This window comes from Coenobita brevimanus, chromosome 108 (genome assembly GCF_032717465.1).
Source record: "Coenobita brevimanus isolate Jiangsu-jjx chromosome 108, ASM3271746v2, whole genome shotgun sequence".
Lineage (NCBI taxonomy): Eukaryota > Metazoa > Arthropoda > Malacostraca > Decapoda > Coenobitidae > Coenobita > Coenobita brevimanus.
The window spans coordinates 13,757,872-13,770,490 of record NC_137061.1 but is presented as its reverse complement, the minus strand read 5'-3'; the positions used below and the strand labels follow the sequence as shown (position 1 = coordinate 13,770,490).

Below are 12,619 nucleotides of genomic sequence, written 5' to 3'. Positions count from 1 at the left end.
TCAGCCTCCTTAGCACGAGCCTCCTGCACGGCTAGCTGTAACTTAGCTAATTCAATCTGCATTTGCTCATTTGGAAGAGTTACATTAAACAAGCTTTCATTAATCATGTCAACAATTTGATCTTTAGAATGATGAGAGCGAACAGCAATTCCCAATTGTTGAGCAACAAGCTTAAGTTCATTCTTTGTTCTGTTTTCTACGTCACACACTGTTTGCACATTTGACAAAAAATCTTTGGCTTCATCAAGCGTAGTAATAGTAGACATCATGAATAAATCACAGTCACAAAATATCAAGCAATATCCTTATGATAATATCCTGAATATCCTGATAAGAGGTCGCCAAATTTACGTTACGGAACAGAGAAAGATAATGTACACTTTAAGTGAGAATACTAAAAATCACTTCTGTCCCGTAAAGTTCCAGGTTCAAAACAAGAGTTAGGTAAAATTATAAGTTAAAGTTTAATGCTCAAACTAATAACAAAACATTCAGGACTCATAAGGATAATGTAATGGCAAAAAACAGGTTAAATATATGGTTAACTGCAATAGCCTCTATTAACACGAAATTAGCAAGAGTAAATTTATCTAAGTCAGCCCTGATAAAATGAGAAAACCAGATAATACTCAGTGAATGCAAGATATATTATTACAGATACAAAATATTATTACCACTGGCTGACAATATGAATTACAAAAACTTTACTAGGCCTACGAATCAACACCTTATGCTATACAGCACAAGAACAAAATGTAATAGCACTCATACTCAAATTACACAGCAGCTAGATGGTTGGAGACTTCCTGAGCACTCACAATAATAACAACTGTACAGGGGAGGACAGAGATGTGAGCAAAATGAGGAGTAGATCTAAGTGGCAATTAATGCAGAGACTGAGCTCATTATATAAGGGCCGGCAGAGCTTGATACAACTTGTAAGAAGGACGCGCAAATGAAGCCAGAGGGGACAAAGAGTTGACACTCCTGCTCTGAACAACAGAAAGAACGACTTACTCTACTATAAGGGAGGAGGGGGGGAGTGAGGTAGAACACGCTCGTGATCAAACATGCAGCATACTGTACGTTAGAATTACACAAAGGATGATGAAATCATAGGCTATGTAACAATATATATATATATATATATATATATATATATATATATATATATATATATATATATATATATACTTGTTTTTCCATCACATCCTGTACAGCTACTGTTATATGGCATTTATATCTGCCAAGTTGTATTGAAGGTCTAACTAAATCAAAGGATTGTGCTTCATTAGGAGCTGACAATCTTGTAAGGCATCCTTAGTTCTAGGTACCAGCTTTAAGGATACAATTCTAGATAGCACCCAATCTGCTGCTTTTACATCCTGAACTGTACCTAAAGATTTTAAATTACAACTCACTGCAATCCGAAAATTTGCTAGGAATTAAAATCATGTTCAGGTATGGATAATTCAATTAGAGTCTTCAGTAACTGGGTAATGACCTGTTCCCTATCTTGATAGTTTTGTCTAAGGATGGTCAAAAGCCGCCTCATAATTAGTTTCTTCAACAGGTAGGCCTAATTCCCTTATCAACTTGTAAGGCTTGCTCTTGACCTGTCCTAACAGATAGGAAAGTTCTGTCATGAACTAGGTATTTAAACTGATCCCAAAAGGATCTCCAATTTTGCTCCCCACCAAACTTTGGGAGCGTAATTTGTGGTACTGCAGCTTCTTTCCTCAGTTCCATAACTCGAGTTTCTGTGGTGGTATTAGCTAATTTTGACTCAAATATCTTCACAATTGCTATATATTCCTCAAAGTTACTTTCATATTTGGTAGTCTCCGACTCCGACAGATCTTTATCATCTTTCACTATTGCTGCTTCTAAATTAATGTAGCTTCCTTCATACTTAGTCTATGTTCAGAAGACTACAGTACTTAATTTCTCCCGTGTCAGAGGTATTTCCTCTATTACCTTCTTACAATCATTTATAGCTTTCATTACCCATCCTGCCTTACCTCTGCTTAACTTCTGTAACAAGAAAATAGACATTTTGGCTGATTTCTAATTTACACTTCAAGTTCCTATTATAGCATTTTAACTTTAATTCCCAAATAACAAATTTAACCAAGCTCAGAAGGAGCTGATCATCTTAAATTCTGACGATTGTTGGGAAGGGTTTTCTTTTTAAACCTATCTCCCTGGGTTGTTAAACCGCTTAGGTCATGCCTTCATCCTTACAATCATATCTCTAAAATGACTAAATTTCCCTGAGCTCAGAACCAGTTGGTATATATAGCACTGGACCATCCATAACCTGTACAGCATAAAAGTCTCTTTTCTTCAGTTCTGTATAGTTTATAAATTTTGCCAGAACCGCTTCTCTCCCATGGTGATTCCAGTGTATACCGGTACCGTTGGCCATTAGGGTTGCCTGGAAGGATTTAGCACTAAAGTGGATAAAATCCCTGCCTTTACATATTCTGTGCAACTTCCTGTTTACGGCCTGCCAACTAATTTATATGTGCCGTAACAAACTGGAGCACCACATGGAAAGTTTCTAGGCTCAAGGAGGGTTATGGTTACCAGGGATTTACATGAACCTTCAATGGCTCCTACCATGGCCAAAATGTTTTCAACAATATCATTAACTTCCACCTCTTCATAAATGTCATTTCCTTCCAGGAAAAGGATAGTACAATTATGCTCCCAGTCCAACACGGCGTTTAGTCGTTCATCATCAGAAACGGAACTTGCCCTTCAGCCAGGAGCCCTGCAGATACGTATTCCCGTGTCTGTTACAGTCAGGGAAAGTTCCGCGTTACCCACGTCACGAAGCACTGGTGTGAGACGGATGAATGTGAAGAGACAGCTAGACGTCATATTTCTGGTAACTGTGAGTGCGCAGGAGGGGGAGGTGATAATTAGGGGGAGAGCAGGGTTTGCGAATCACGCGTAGGTCTGCAGTGTATGACTTGGACGGTTTGTTTGGGTTACTTTAGCAAGGATAGATGACAAATTCTTATAAATTTGTTTGCTTATTCATCCTCTGTCATTCCACTAAACATTCGCCTGCAAACATTTCTAGTATTATTCTGGTAATTATTCATCTCAAACGTAGAGTCTAGGGTAGTGTGTAATAATAGAAAAAAACAACAGGTTTCTCGTTTTCCGTTAGACAGAATAACATGGGAAGTCCTAGATATAAGATTAGTCTCTGTAACTATCATTCCTATCGAACATTACAGAACGAAGGCAAAGAAGCATATCTATGACAGTAAACATGTACTGATACTGTGATGTGAGCAACTCTCCAAACCCTCCGACCCCCGGCCATCCTCCCTCCCACTCAGTTACCAGACATGCTGGGTCTGGCTGCTGTTTCGTGACTATTCATCGGCCACCAATGCTCCGAACAGTGGGTAATGTGGAACTTCCCTTGACTGTATCTCTACGGAATGCAGAAGTAAACTGTGTCCCACAAACCCGACCTTGAACTCATTTAATGACTGCACACATCTGCTTCCTCACTCAGGGCACCAAAATGTCCGAAATTTTTGCTTTTTTTTTTTTTTTTGAGAAGTGTTAGTCTAACAACAACAAACATTGAATATAAATACTAGAAGTCTCTTAGGATATTAGAGTATAATTAATACTGTATCTTACCAGTAATTATCTCCTCATATCCTACCTAGTTCCCCCAGTTTGGCCAAATCATAAAGGTTACTTAGCTAGGTAGAGTCGGAATAACAGATGACGACGGGCTTGAGGTCATGGTCGGTTTGCCTGGGTTTTCCAAGCGCCCTTTGTGTGATTTGTACTATGTGCGGCTCGAACGAGCTTTAGGAACAGAGTGAAAAATGACGAGTCTCTGTCCCCTCATAGGATTCAGAGATGTCAAATATTTAATTACAGTTACCTAAATACAGTGAATTACTTCATTATTTACAAGGAAAATCCAACTTAAATTAATCTTCGTTTAAAAAATCAAACCAAAACCAAATATTCACTTTATCTATGTCAAGATATGTTAAACCTTCCTCCGTTTTCCTGTCAGGATACCATATCATCCTACCACACAGGCTTAGTCATGACAACGGAAAATTCCTAAGCATTTACATGTATTTACAATACAGTTGTCCACAAAGGTTAAACGTAGTGGAATTTATTTATTAATAATAAGAATTGTTAACCAGAACTAGAATGCAAAATCTGGGTTAAAAAACTACTCCAAGCAGCAGTGTTGTAGGTCTCGAGACTGGTCTTGGTCTCAAGACCAGTCTCGAGACCAGTTTGATGTTGTCTTGGTCTTGATTTTGGTCTCGCTTGACATGGTCTTGGTCATGATCTTGGTCTCAAAGTTTCCGGTCTCGGAGTTTTGGCTCGAGACCAGGTCGAGACCAGCATTACAAAGTGCATTGCAGCGTGGGGAAGGTCGGAATTTATTATCATACACAGAGAAAATTCATGGCTGATCCGATTCATGGCGTGCCATACAGTGTTGTACTGTCTATAGATACTGCCTGGCTAGCACTACAGTGATGATGCATGAACTGAGCCCTGCGAGCACAAATAGAATGTGTGCAAGTCAAGATTAAGGGATTCAATCATCCCCGAGCTAGGCAACTATGGCCATATAGCCCCGCTAGGTTACAGGAGCGCGCTACCACTCTCAGCAACGGTGACCTGTCAGAGTCTCGAACTTGCATCCCCGTGATTACTAGTCAGGTGCTCTACCTCTCAGCCACCATGCCCGTGGCGTGTGCAAGTCGAGAGTATGCATGATGTGGCCATTCTCGCAGTGATAATCTCTGTTTGCACTTACGCATGTTTTCAGCTCTGTTCACCTCCGTGTACTTCATATCCGCATATGGTGTATGCAATCCCCGCACCCATCGTACACGCACACCACAGGTTTAGCTATTTCACTTGGAAAACATAACCACAAAAATTTCTATTCTCTTGAGTTTGTTTCTTCATGCCAATGAAGCAATGAAAGCCGAAATATTTTACCTAGATGTTCAGTTGTTCACATATATTAAATTTTGTAAATATATTTCCTCCCTTACAGGGACGTAGCCAGGATTTTGGAGCGATTGGGAGCCAAGTCAGACATCAGTGGCTTTCAACCTTTTGTGTTATGACCCTTCAGAGCTTCCAATTGGCTATCACGAGTGACTTCTATGACCTTTTTAGAAGATATCAGAATATTTCCTAGTGTTTTACAGCCATCCCTTGTATTTCATGCAACTTATTCACCTGTGAGCGGGGCGCCATGGCCATGTGGCCCAGTGGTGTTTCTAGCCCCACTTAAGGTGGGGGGCCACCTGGGGGCCGATAAATCATCTGTAGCAGCAAGAAGGACACTGAGCAGACTCGAATGAGGGTCCCTTTCAGGAGGGAAAGTTAGTGTAAACTATTCTCTTAAACAAATAGTGGGTACGACCGTAAGAAGTATTTGGGGCACTTATGGAAGTAAAATATATATTTTATATTTATGAAAATTTTATGCTTCCCACCTCTGTATCCCGAAACCCCTTCGGTCTCTTGTGTAATTATCCTGAAAAATAGGTAGTCCCCCTCGACTGTTTACGATAAACGAAAGATGGATATGTTGTGTACAGAACGTATGGGCACGGGTAAAGCTTGGAGAAAAGTGCGAAAATTAGTCTTGCGAAAACCAGCTTTCGCATGAGGAAGATACAGCTATCCATGAGTACGATGGCACTGACAAAGTATGGGGCACCGTACATTATAACTTCAAAACCGTACTTTCAAAAGTTTAAAAAATTTAAAAACTTTCAAAAGCCATAGCAATGATGTGCAGGGCCATAGAGAGCTATGACTGCACCCTGGGGTGCCTGGAAAACGTTTGACAAGGGCCAGAAAAAGAAGCAAAATTGTCACAGTCCTGGTGTGGGCCCTGGTCCCTCCATACTCTTAAGTTTTGGGCCTGGGAATTATCCCCATTGCCCTCTTCTCTTTTTCATTCTTCTTCTTAGTAATTGTCTTCCCAGAAACTCCTCGACCTCAATCAACTCATGTGTTAAAATCAACTTAAATTCGTTTAAAAGGTGTTGAGTATCGCCGTCACCAGTGTCGTACTCCCGTGGGCAGCTACAGGAGGAGAGGGGATGTACCTTCTCTCCCCAGACATGGCTGCAGGCCGTCGCTGGTTCCTGCAGGAGGGGAGGGGGAAGGAGCAGCACCCGAGCAGCTGGAAGGCATCTCTGTTTGGGAGCGACTGAGGCCATCACCTTTAAGCGAGCGACTGAGGCCGTGTCTTTTTTTGGTGAGTGACGGAGACTGTCTCCCTTTTGTGAGTGGCTGAGGCTGTCTCCTTTTGTGTGCGGCTGGAGGCCGTCACGTGGGTGCTGCTAGGGACTAGAGCTTTCGTCCCACCTCGAACCTGTCGTGGGGGGGGCTAGTCCGGTTAAGAGGTAGTGTCCCCGGACTGAAATCTTCCCACTGGTTCTGTTGCGGGCAATACGGGCACGGGACCTTAGGAGACATATGTCCCTCTAGCCGAGACGACCTGCGCCCCTTACCAACCCCTCTGTGGTTTCCTCCTAGGGTGGGGATCGCGACGTCTTGGTGGTGGTTCGCCATGGCGGGTATCTCACCAAATATTATTTAATTACGTTTACCTAAATACAGTGAATTACCTTAAGTAATTAACAAGGAAAATCGAACTTAACAAGTTAATCTTACTTTTAAATACAAGTAAAGCCAAATAGGCACTTTATCTATGTCAGTGGTTCTCAACTCGTTTCAGGCCATGGACCACCAGCCCAATTAAAAAAAATATCGTGGACCATTTCATTTTTGAGTAATGATAAATAAAACATAGACAACAAACATTTTGGTTTGAAAAATATTTCATAAATAGGAATAATACAATAAAATGAATGGCCAATTATTTATTTTGATAAAATTTTTCGTACTGCATTTTCAATGAATTTAAAAATATATGCACCAATCTCCTGTTTAATACCAAATATAGTGAACGTCCCGTGGACCACCCAGAAAGTCACCATGGACCACCAGTTGAGAAACATGTGTCAAGATATGCCAACGGCCATACCACGTTGAGTACACCGCTTCCTGTTCGATCAGCGAAGTTAAGCAACGTTGGGTCTGGTTAGTACTTGGATGGATGACCGCCTGGGAACACCAGATGCTGTTGGCATAACGTTCTCCCTACGTGTCAAGTGGGGTTGGTGGAGGATTAGTGCCCCTCCCTGTAAAACAATTAACTCTAAGCCCTTGGTCACCCCGTTTGGGATACATGGCGTCTGGTAATGAATGAATGAAGATATGTTAGAACTTCGTTTTCCCATCAGAACACCTCACCATCCTACTACGCAGGCGCAGTCATGACAATGGACACTTCCTAAGTATTTGCACGTATTTACAATATAGTTGTCCACAATGGTTGTCCACAATGGTTAAACGCATTAGAATTTAATTTAGTAATAAGAATTATTACCAAAAACTAGAGCTAACTCTCTCGGTTAATAAACCGCTCAAATTAGTAACATACGTTCTCTAGGTTTTTCCTTTGCTTTCAACAGGGACAACTATTTCAATAGATAAAGAACGAAATACCACTAGCACAGATACTCGCTCTGGGGTAAAATATTTTCCACGGATGCTAGCCACTTAGCCACTGTGATGGTGGCTGCTGGCCAGTGTGTCATCCCAAATATTAAGGAGACCAGAGAATCCACATGTTCCCCTAGATAGCTGCAGAGGACAGTCATTCGACAACGCAGTCATCATCATCATCATCATCATCATCATCATCATCATGATCACTACCATCATCAGCCTGAGTCAGTCCTCTGCAGGACAATGGACTCTCCCATCCTTTTCCACTCGGATGGATTGGCTGTTAGCCTGTTCCATTCAGTCCCAACGAATCCTTGAATCTCATTACTTCATCTCGTCCTCTATCTGCCTTTTCTCTTCACTCCATCTCTAGGCTACCGCTCAGTTTCCTGTGTGTCCATCTGTTACCTGTTCTTCAAAGGACATAACCTGTCCACATTCATTTATGCTTTTTTAAAGCAGTGGTTATATCCACTACTTTCGTCTGTTCTCTTGTCCAGGAAACTTTATCTCTCCATGTGACTCCTAACATAACCCTTTCCATTCCTCTCTGAGCAATTCTAATTAAGTTTACATTCCAAGAATTTTGTTAAGTTCCATGTTTCTGATCCGTTAGTTAGAAGAGGAAGTAGACACTGATTATATAATAATCTCTTTGACATACTGGTAATTGCTTACCCTTCATGTTGGTACTTAGTATGTAAAAAAAAAAAATAATAATAATAATCACATTCATTAGTCTTCGCTTGTTTTGATTGTCATGGACTGGGTCTGTCCGAACTGCCTGCCTAGTTCTTCATCTGTTTTTACTGCACGGGAAAAAGCGTCTATGCTAATCATAACCATCTTCATGTACATTTTCAAGCCTTCCTTCAGTTTCTGTTCAAGTCACCGATCATTTCATGCAGTTCCTCCTCTGATTCACTGGAGGACTGTACTGTCTGCAAATTTAATATTGTTGAATCCATAACCATTTGTGTAAATTTTTTTCACATCAAACAATATTTCTGAGAAAGTCCTTCAGGCAGCAGCGAATAACTTGGGTGAAACTGTCCCCTAGTCTAACACTTTTCTTAATTGGTATTTTCTAGCTGTCATCATGGAGTTTTGTGGTGGCCATGCTATCTCTATTTTGTGTGTGTGTGTGTGTGTGTGTGTGTGTGTGTGTGTGTGTGTGTGTGTGTGTGTGTGTGTATTCTAACATGTGTCATTTAAACCTTGTCCTCGATTTGCTGTAATCACTGTAGCTGTTTCAACTGAAATAAAAGTTTTCTCAAAATCTGCAAATTCCATGCAGAAAAGTTTCTTATAATCTGAAGCTTTCTCGATCACCTGATTAATACAGTAAATATGGTCTGTTGATGAGTAACCACTTCGAAGTGCTGCCTGTTCTCTTGGCTGCTTTGCATCTAAACTATTGCTAATTCTAGCTGTTAGGAATTTTTTTACAATTTGTATAAAATAAGCAGAAAATAGTTGGACGGTATTTGTTTTAGGTCTTTGATGATACCTTTTATGTGAATTACAATAATATTATGTTCCCGTACCACACTGCCACAGGCTCCAACAGCAGTAGTTCAGTATGGAATGGACACTGCCCAGTGAGCTGTTCTTCCTAGAGGCAGCCTTTCAGTGTACAACACAGATCAGCACAGGCATTAATTGTAAACAAGCTTCTCACGTTCCTTGTCATTATTTACCAAGTATTTACATGATATGCTCGCCAACTACACTTCACAAATATCACAAATGCCACAGCTACACGAACTTCACAAGGCCACAAGTCAAACTAAATTCAAACTCCTCTATTCTCTCTTCCATTCTTGTATAATCTTGCATTACACTCGAATCTTCTACAGTAGTTTACTTTAGCTATAACAGTTGCCAGATCAGAGACATCCACAACATGCCAGAGTTTCCTTACATTACATAACACTCTAAATGCTCTAGCATACAAACTGAACTAAAATTACATAATTTAATAATCATATAAGTAAAAGTTATAGAGAAAGAGATAAAAAAAAATTAAAGTATACCTTTATAAATTACCTCCATTCACAAATAGCAGGCTAACTAGCAACTCTGACACGTAACTGAACTACGAGAATTATGGAGAACCTTCCAATACCATTTAACTAGCAAATCCCACTACTCAACACTGTCCCCTCCCTAGTCCTTTGTTGTCCCGACAAAACTACACGATGTATACAAATATAATCCATAATCCATACCTAATATTTAATTATACACAAACTAATCATTCAACTTATCAGGTCTTCTCCTATGCCGCATCCAACGACGTCCCTGCTCCTCCACAAAATCCATTCCTCCTGGAATGCCTTGGTACTTTTCCTGATTCACTTCTTCTCTTGGGAAACTGTCACCATCCTCTTGTTCATTAGCTCCTTGGTCCTCCACAACATCCTCGGCTTCGGGTTAGCACGATTCCTTGGAGCTGGCCCATGCTACTGCCACAGATGGTTCACGTGTACTACCTTTGGTCGAGACTTCCTGCCTCCAGGAATCCGGTATGCTACGTCTGATAGGCAGTCCACCACAATGTAAGGCCCATTCCATGGGCTCTGCACCTTCGGTGACTGTCCATTTTTCTGCTGAGGATTGTATAACCAAACACTGTCACCATCCTTGAGGCATACCTCATACCTCACATGCCTTTGCATCATACTTGTGCTTCATCACTTCGCCTGAAAACTTTAGAGCTTGCACTTGATGATGTACCTCATCAGGCCTTTCCTGAAGATACTTCACACAGCTGGAGGTGTCTAGGCAGCTCTTCACCAGGTGGTTTTCCCATTAACAAGTCAACAAGTTAACATAACTCACGGCCCAACATCAGTTTTGCAGAGGTGTAGCCAGTAGACTTGTGGGATGCAGACTGATATGTCATCAGCAATGCAGGTAATTTCTGTTCCCATTCCATTTGTCCCTCTATGCAGTACTTGGCCAGTTCTTGTCCCAGGGTCCAGTTGAATTTCCCCATCATCCAATCTGACTGTGGCCTTAGTGGAATCGTCCTGGTCTTCTTGATCCCCAGTAACCCGCAGCACTCACGGAATCCAGCAGACTTGAAGTTTCTATCCTGGTTTGATTGTAGCTCTTATGGCATCCCAAAACGACAAAAAAACTGGTCAACCAATACTTGAGCAACAGTTGCAGCCTCTTGATCAGGGATGGCGTAGGCTTCTGACCATTTTGTGAAGTAGTCCATGGTGACACATATATACCAGTTTCCTCTTTCAGCAAGTGCCAGAGCTCCAGCAGTGTCCACCACGACTCCTTCCATCAGTGCACCCACTTGGTACAGCTGGCGAGGGGCCCAACCACGTTTCTTGGGCCCCTTCTTGGCGCAGCTCACATCAAAGGCCCCCCCGACACCACGTTTCAACATCCTGACGCATGCCAGTCCAGTAGAACCTCTGTTGCAGCTGGCTTAGAGTTTTCTTCATTCACAGGTGGCCATTAGTGATCTGGTTATGGGACTCATCCAAGAGCTTGGACCTCATTTTCTTCAGAACCATCAGTTGCCAATACTTGCTGAGATCATCGTGTGTCTCCCACAGACGCTCCAGTAGTCTGCTGTTCAAGCAAAGAAGCTCCCATTGACTCCAGTAGCTCTTGGTCGCAGGGTTCAACCTAGAAACCTCTTCCCATGATGGTTGTACTGTACTCTGCTGCAGCCACTCTAGTACTGGTTGAAAATCTGCATCCTCCATTTGCATCCTCTTCAGGTCTTTTTCAGCAGACTCTGGCCCTGTCACTGCAGTGCGGCTGCATTTCTTCCTACATTTTTTTTTCTTTAACTACTGACGGCACTCTGGGTCACAAGGCGACAACTCGGGATGTCAGCATTGCCAAGTACCAGCCCAGGACGGTGCTACACCTAATAGCTGTGCTGATCCAGCTTTCCAAGCCAGTGTGCCAGTTGTCCTTCCCGATTCTTTAACGTCTTCAGCCACTTCAGTGCCGCATTGGTTTCCTGATGATGAAGTAGGACCCATACAAGTAGGGATGGAAGAAATCAAGGCTCTTCATCACTGCCAAAGGCTCCTTACGGGTCACACAGTAGTTCTGCTCAGGTGGGCTGAGCTTCATGCTGTAACATGCCACCACATACTCTTCTTCGTCCTTCTTCTGTGACAGGACTCCACCAATACCATGGTCACTATCATCACACTTCAGGATGAGTGGCTGACTCTGATCTAGGTATGGCAATACTGGAGAGCTTGCTGACGCATGCTCTAGTTCATCAATGGCCTTTTGAGTCACTGCTGTCTACACGAACTTCTGCCTCTTCACCTGCAACTTGTGCAGAGGTGCAGCTATCGTTGCAAAGTCCTTGACAAAACGCTGGTAGTAGGTACACTAAACCAGGACTCTCCACAGCTCCTTCACACAAGGTGGAATCGGCTAATTTTTCATAGCTGCCACCTTCTCTGGATCAGTGCAGCCTCACCTACAACGTGCCCCAGATGCTTCACTTCTTTCTGAAACATGTAGCACTTGCAGGGGTTCAACTTGGGGTTCGCCACTCGGATCCTATTGAACACCTCCGACAGCCTCTCCAGTTCCTGGTCGAAAGTCCATCAGAACACAATAACATCGTCCAAATAAATGAGAGCTGTCTGCCAGTACAGGCCTTCCAGTAAACGATCCATGAGATGCTCAAAAGTAGCTTGGGCATTGCATAGGCCAAATGGCATCACTTTAAACTGCCATAAACCCAGCCCATATGAAAAGGCTGTTTTCTCCTTGTCCTTCTCTGCAGCCGTGACCTGGTTGTATCTTGCTTTCATATCTAGGGTGGAGAAACACTCGGCACCTGACAGAGCATCCAGCGTGTCATCAGTTCAAAGCATGGAGTATGCAATACATCTTTCACTGTCACTTCATTCAGGGCTCAATAATCCACACAGCACCTTACCAAGCCATCCTTCTTCCTTACCAGAAAAACTGCTGATGTGCAAGGACTGCTAGACTTTTGTAT

General features: G+C 42.2%; 1 non-coding gene across 1 annotated transcript; it reads left to right on the top strand.

The window, feature by feature from the left end:
- The first annotated feature begins 7,073 nt into the window (after positions 1-7,073).
- LOC145417049 (5S ribosomal RNA) lies at positions 7,074-7,192 on the top strand. Its single transcript, XR_013900394.1, has one exon. It is a non-coding gene; the product is annotated as a 5S ribosomal RNA (ribosomal RNA).
- The last annotated feature ends 5,427 nt before the right edge of the window (positions 7,193-12,619 follow it).